This window comes from Amblyomma maculatum, chromosome 8, assembly GCF_055883805.1.
Source record: "Amblyomma maculatum isolate TAMU_Amacu chromosome 8, ASM5588380v1, whole genome shotgun sequence".
NCBI classification, from domain to species: domain Eukaryota; kingdom Metazoa; phylum Arthropoda; class Arachnida; order Ixodida; family Ixodidae; genus Amblyomma; species Amblyomma maculatum.
Genome location: NC_139351.1, coordinates 36,548,879 through 36,556,689, shown reverse-complemented (window position 1 = coordinate 36,556,689; position 7,811 = coordinate 36,548,879).

Sequence of the window (7,811 nt, the reverse complement as noted above, 5' to 3'; positions counted from 1 at the left end):
GAGACCGGCGGATGCCAGGCATGTTAATACTTGATCAAGCCGGCATAAATGATCAGAAAAAGTCGCAGAGAAAATAACTATGTCGTCCAGGTAGCACAAGCATGTTTTCCACTTAAGTCCTCTAAGAACAGTGTCAATCATGCGCTCAAACGTAGCGGGGGCATTACAAAGTCCAAAAGGCATGACATTGAATTCGTAAAGTCCATCGGAGTAGCGAATGCGGTTTTTTCTTTGTCGGCTTAGTGCATCGGAATCTGCCAGTAACCGGAACGCAAATCTAAATTGGAGAAATATTCGGCGCCCCGAAGACAGTCGAGGGAGCGTCAATTTGTGGCATCTATAGGGTAAACATCTTTACGAGTGACTGTCAAGTGCGCGGTAATCAACACAAAAACGCGCGGACCCATCCTTTTTTTGACCAAGACGGCCGGAGACGACCAGGGGCTAGCTAAGGGCCGAATAAAGTCTCGTCGGAGCATATCATGCACATTATCTTCTATGATTTTATGTTCTGATAAGGAAACACGGTAAGGGCGGTGGCTAACAATAGAAGTACCTTCTGTAATGATGTGGTGCTGTGCAGCAGAAGTTCGGCCCAAGGTCGGATAAGTGACGTCAAAGGAGGCTTGGTGTTTTCGAAGTAATTCCTACAAAGCTTGTCGGTGAGCCGCAGGAAGGTCAGGATTGATGGTGCCAAAGAGAACACAGAGAGAGGTATCGGAAAAAGCTGCTGGTGAGGACATTCACTTGGGGAAGGACACCGGGTAAATGTCCAGGGCACAAGGAAAACATGTCCCTTTAATCAGCACAATGGGCTCTGGGGAAGTGTTCAAAGCAGCGACAAGCGCTGTGCTGTGCTCAAACCGAACAAGACTTAGGGGTAACGCGATTCCACGGGTTAGATGGCGATCAGAAGGCACGGTTAGCACATCCCCGTTATCAATGTCAGTAGAAGTAAGTGCGACAAGTTGTTCGCATCCGGGGAGCAACACTGAGTCAGTAGCGGCAAACAGGCGATGACGGGGCTCGGGAGGTTCAGAAGACGGATCGCTGTCGTACATGTAAATGACCCTGTCATGACACGAAATGCTGGCTGATGCGGCAGACAGAAAATCCTAGCCTAAAATAATTGGGCGAGCGCATGGTGGCATCACGGCAAATTGAACATGGTGGCGGACACCGTCAACAAAAACTCGCACAGTACACTTAGCTGAAGGCCGAATGATTGCACCATTAGCTTCACGGAGTTCAGGTCCATCGTAAGGCGTTTTCACTTTTCGCAAGCGGGAGCACAAGTCAGTGTGTATGAGAGAAACAGCGGCGCCCGTGTCAACCAAAGCCCCAACAGGTAAACCTTCAATCCAAATTAAAATTATATTGGAGGGATGTTCCGGAGGATTTTTGGGATGGCCGAAGAGTGCTGTTTTCGTTCTTAAAACTGCAGTGGTCAGTTTTCCGATAGGAGGGGGGTTGTCAGAGAAGCTTGGCGGAGCGGCGGTTGAGCGGCGAAAAGGCGAAGGAGAACGGCGTCTTGAAGGCCTGTAACCACCAGGCGGAGCGGGACTTCCAGGCGAAGTAGAGTCATTGGAAAATTTCAGACTACCGCATTCGTTTTCCGCGCGCCACCGGCTCGCTTACTGGCTGATGCGCGTCACGTGACCTTACGTCGCCAAACCCCTTCCAAGCGCGCGCGCGGAATACGTGTTTTGTGCTGGAGTTCCTTTTTTTTTCGATTGTTTCTCGCAGTGTACACGTGAGAGATTGTGTTGTGCTGTCCCCCCCCCCCCTCCCCCTTTGTTGTTTTCCGCTCTGTGGGGAATCAAGAGTTTTTTTTTTATAAGTACCTTTTAGTGTTTTGTATAGTGCTATTAGTCTGTTTTTAGTTGCCCCACCCCCCTTTATTGCTTTGCGCTCTGTGGGGAATCCTGCATTTGAGTTTATTAGCTCCACGGAGTTCAGGTCCATCGTAAGGGGTTTTCACTTTTCGCAAGCAGGAGCACAAGTCAGTGTGTATGAGAGAAACAGCGGCGCCCGTGTCAACCAAAGCTCCAACAGGTAAACCTTCAATCCAAATTAAAATCATATTGGAGGGATGTTCCGGAGGATTTTTAGGGATGGCCGAAGAGTGCAATTTTCGTTCTTAAAACTGCAGTGGTCAGTTTTCCGATAGGAGGGGGGTTGTGAGTAATTTCGACCACCTGGGGATCTATAACGTGCGCTGACATCACACAGCACACGGACGCCTCTTCGTTTCGCCTCCATCGAACCGACCTCCGCTAGTAACGCTGCTGGAGCAGGTGAGGCAGTCAGCAGGCAAGTGGCAGGAGTCGTTGGTGTTGGGCTAGCGCTAAACGTCACCTGACGGTGTGTGATCAAAGCAGGCGCCACATTTCTGGCGACGCGGCAGTCGAATGGGTGTTGTGTGTGGCACCAGGCCTGAGTTAGGAAAGGTGTGTTCTCTGTTCCTTAACGAAAAAAGTGATCTGCATTGGTGATCAGTGCGGCCTCACTGAACCGACCGGCAAAAATTCGTGCCTCAAGGAACACCTTCTTGTGCTAGATACGTTGGTTTATTGGTTTCAAATGATTTTCGTTTAGCCGCGAAAGAAGCATAGGAAATACTCAACTTGAACATGGTGCGCCTGATCGCAAAATGTGTTTACCTTCCAACGCAGTATATGTGTTTACCTTCCAGCACAGGAATATGCAGCATCCGTTTTACTTGCGGAATTCTGCAAGAGCTACCCTCACAGTAAGGTAAATATCTAGCCAGCTGGCAGCAGGTACATCTATATTCAGTTGTGCGATTTCACATACTCTACTCGTGCATGAATGCGTATATGGGCGCGTGATCGTGTGCGGATCGATGGCCGCGCGCACCTCTTCGTGTTTTGTTTTTATTGTTTATGTAAACGTACATAAAGCTTTATGCACAGATTTATTAGTCATTTATTTCTAGCGACACGTTAAAGAAACCCAGGTGGTGGAAATTTCCGGACCTCTCCACAACGGTGTTTCATAGTCTGAGCCGCTTCGGGATGTTAAACCCCATAAACTAATCCCACCAACCATATTCGTTGTGTTCGCAGCTGGCGACTTCTGGACAATGTGTGTCAACCATCAATGTACGATGTTGATGTCAGTTCAATTTTTGACGGCAGTTAATGTGCGGGGTTCCGGCAGATTGGCGGCACAAGGCGTATGGCGATGAAACAACATCAGGCGATACCATGAAACAATGAAAAGTACAATATTCCCAACCGCGCGGTGATAGCGATGATATAATAAGCCAGTTTGTTTTTCTTCATGCTGAAAATGGGCGAGACCAGTGCTTTAGTTTTCCTTCGCTTAATGACGGCGCCGCAAAAAAAAAAAAGTCAAGTTCGCGCAAAACAATATGCTTTCCAAAGCATGCTTGGCGCAGTGACGGCGATACTAAATTGTATGTTAGTTTGTTTACACTGTCTCGGAGAACCTGCTGTTGCACTTTATGTTGCTTATACAAAGCGATTCATCGTTTCAGAGCGTGATAACGATATCAACCTCACTCCGTGTTTTACCGTGTCCGGCCCCGCGGCGCCGACGGACGGCATTCTCCACGACTTAACAATATACACAAACGTTCCTGAGACCTTCGCTGACATGCTATTTTACACTCGGTCACTTTATAATGTTGTAACACCCTAGCACTGCGCGTAGAAAAAGAAATCGATTCAATGGGACGGGGATTTGCAATAGCAGGCGACCTGCAGTTTTCGCCGATCCACCCACGCAGTTATTTTTTTTCCCTCGATTGCTGACTACGGTAATAAAGTTAGCGACCGCACAATTAGTGTTGGCACTGTCTGAATAAACGTTCCAGAGCCTTCCCGTTTTACCGAGCTTAAAAACACGTTCCAAGCCTACGAATGCGGTCACTCGCCGTTCAGACAGCGGCCGGGCCCGGCGGTCTGGAAGGGAAATGGCACCCGCGGGCACCTTTGCGGTACTCTGAAAAGTTTCCAGTTACTCTACGTCGAGGGTGATGAACGTCGGGGATAATCAGGGTATGAAAGGTGGTTAGGACCGGAGAAGCGAGGAGGGTAGTCTGCTTCAAATGAGTCGTAGCCGCGGCGTTCATTTTGGAGTCTGCGACGACAGAAACGGGAAATATGGCCTCGGCACCCGCAGTAATAACAAACAGGGCGGGCTGGGCGCCAGTTGGGGTAGTATGTCGGCGCCGCGGCAGGTGGTGCCAATGTGGTGACATGAACAGTGGTAGGTGCCGGCGGCGTAGGCGCTGCAAATGCAGGCGGCGAGGACGTGACCTGGGCTTACGTTGGCACATGACAGGTAGAAGGAGCGACCGACCGGTGTTGGGGGGGAAGAAGTCATTGAGGCCATCTCTTCTCTGACAATGCTACGCAGGCCGACACCTTAAGGATGTGGCTCAGGTGCAGGAAGCAAAAATTATCTTGAGCCGAGAGCTCTTCACGAATTAATCCGCGAATAAGCGCACGGAGGTCACAGTCGGCAGTGGAACCAAAGGACGTGGGATCAGGCTGCAGGCGTATTGACTGTAGTTCGTCAAGGCGTTGACAAGTCGATATGATGGTGTCGATTGTGGTAGGGTTCTGCACGGCCAGGGCGTTATAGGCGAGTGGCCCAATACCTTTAAGGACGTGCCGAACCCGCTCGACCTCAGGCATGGTGTCATTTATGCGCCGACAAAGCGCAAGGACATCTTCTATATAAGAGGTATAGGTCTCATTGGACCGCTGAAGTCGGGCTTCTAGCTTCTTCTTGGCGGATTCCGTGCGAACAGTAGGAGCGCAGAAAATCTGGCGTAACTTTTGTTTAAAGGTAGCTATAGTCAGGAATCGAACCACGTTTTGACCACATCCGTCAAATAAAAGGACACATTAATTAGTTTAAGAAAATCGTCCCACCGGTTGAAAGCACTGACCTGGTCGTAGCTGTCGAGCCAGTCATCAGCGTAGCGGAGACTGGCGAACATCTGCGTGTCGCGCTGACGGCTGCTGACATTCACTCGGTTACCAATCTTGCGAAGGTTGTGTGACAACTTGTGCTTATAGGGAATGATTGCATATTTTCTTTTATCTTTTGTCTTTTCCGGCTCTTGCTGTGACTTAGTTTTCCTTTTGTTCATTTTGACGAGTCCTTCTGCCACTGACGCCCGCATGTGCAACAGGTAACAAGCATCCTGCAACTTTTTTACCTATAAAAAGATGCTTTCTTCATCAGAATGTGGGCATGCATTTTCAAACAATTTACAAAATCTAACGAAGCTACGTTACCTTTAATGAGTTTAGAGGGCACAGAGCTGAATGGTAAAGTAATTTTCCATTCCCGTGATGATAAATCCAGCAAGTATGATCTTTTAAAAAAGGTTACCATGATATCATACAACCGCTGCACGCAGTAAAGCTACCGCTGTGTTTGACGCACTTCTACGAAGGTTAGCATACGACAAAACGATGAAAGCAGACAGTAGCAGTCGACATACGGAGCGCTTGATTGTGAATCGCTGTAACATTCTCAAGGGGGCACCAATAAAAAAAGCCCAAGCTTCCACTATTGACGGCTTCAAGGAAATGTGACCACCGTCTCGAGTTTTTTGGCGGTGGCCTGTAAGATCCGTGCCAAAAATTTCGCTCGCGCCCGTAGTGTCTCCTCTCGTCGGTGAAACCTCCTTTACAGTATTTTTTTTTATTGTCTCATAAACTGTGCGCTGTGTGTTATATGCCCTATGTTTTATTTTTGTTTCACAGCTCCCTGTGGTATCATCTTATCGCCTCAGAGATACTTCTATCTTTGGCGCACCAAAATAGGATCAAGCTATTCCTCTAGTGCAAATATTTTTTGTAATTATTATTATTAATTATAACCAACGGAAGCCCTCATAGGCTTCCCTGTAGTAAATCGGTGCCAAGATTCTCCTTCTACGACGCATCTACATAATGTACCTTGCAGAAAAAAGATTTGGAAATGATTTTCGCAGATGCGAGCTCATCGTATTTCTCCAATAGCTTAGAATAGTGAATAGCCGTGAAGAAAAGCCCTATACCCAGCGCACGGTGGCAGACAAACGATCTTATCCCTTTCTTTCATCACCAAGACGTGTGAACAATCGTCCCCTTTAAGATCACAGCTGGTAAGCGTCCATTCACTCCCGCTCTGTCTAGTGGTGCGGTAGCCGCTCCGTCTACAACCTAGGTAAGTAAAACTACATGCAGCAGTGGAATGCATTTCCTTTTCCTTCGGGAATGAGCAGTAACCCACCTAACGGCTACATTAGTGTCTAACAGCCTCTGCGAGGAACAGCAGTGAGGTAGTTGGTTGGTTTGGTTGGTTTGTGGGGTTTAACGTCCCAAAGCAACTCAGGCTATGAGAGACGCCGTAGTGGAGGACTCCGGAAATTTCGACCACCTGGGGTTCTTTAACGTGCACTGACATCGCACAGCACACGGACGCCTTGCTTTTCGCCTCCACCGAAAAGCTGCCGCCGAGGCCGGGATTCGATCCCGCGTCCTTGGGAACAGTAGTCGAGCGTCGTAACCACTGCGCCACCCCGGCGGGGCAGTGAGGTAGTGATGCGCAGGAAAGAGTAAGATAGGTTGTCTTCATAGGACCAGTAGTGGCCGCAAATTTCGATCACGAAAGGGAAACAACTAGAATAAGATTGGGTGCTGCGTAGTCGGCCAGTGCTATCAGATCATGAATGGCACCCTACCAGTATATTTAAGAGACCCGTGTATAACCGCTGTATCCTGCGAGTGCTCATTTGCAGTCCGGTTGTGGGCTACACCAGTACTGACTATGCTCGTTAGACAAAGAAAAAAGTGCGTTGCATAAAGCAGTACTCAAAAAAACAAATCTGCTTAGCAATGTTGGCATGCCGTTTTAGACTTAATAACTTGCAACTCAGCTGCGTACACTGCTGCTCAAAGAAGCATCTCGCGCTGTACACTAATATCTGCCCAACTGGCACCGCTTACCTCGCACCGAAAGTCGCTCAACTTCCGAATTCGCAACGCTATATTCGCAAGAGACCTAAAGAATGGGGAAGGTGCCAACCTTGTCGTGCACTGCACTACTTGCAAGGATTGGACACTGTTGTTTTCTGGAGTCAGGATTTTAAGCAAAAGCAAATTAAAAACCACCCGTGAAACGATAGAAGCATATTATATTCAAAGGGCTGGGTCAGGTTGTATTTGCGATACCTCAGTTGCTTTGTACAGCGCAGAAAAAGTTTCCTTTCTAAGTTCTGGAGATAAAAGATTTGATGCGTTTCGTTTTGTTTATCTTTTTCCTGGCACGGTATGCGCCTGCGCTAGTCTGGATGTATATAACTATTGTGTGCGTTGAAAAATAAACATTTGGGAGTCAGCGCTGTGTTCCGTCCCTAGTCTTCTATCTTCTTTCCTTTGGCCGCGTGCCTTTGCGCTGATAACTATGTCCTTACATTTCTATCCCACATCGCACGCCCATGTCGTGTTCTGAATTTCGTTTAATATGTTGTTAGCTCAATCATGTTACGTGACCGGCCTTCGAGTATTCGCCGCTGCCATACGTTAGGTGCGTGGTGTAAGATCCATGGTTATGTGCAAAGGAGCAACAATGGCCGCATAATATAAGCGCAGCGTCCTTGGCTGTGTGTGCGCGCGTGCGTGTGTGCGTGTGATTATGCTTTGCGCTGTTTTGAGTAACAACATGGTGCCTTCTATTCTGCGTGAAAGTCTACACTCCGTTTCATACGTCAGGCGCAGCGCAGCGAGAGCTACGCAAGTAGTCCGCAACAAAAAAGCAGG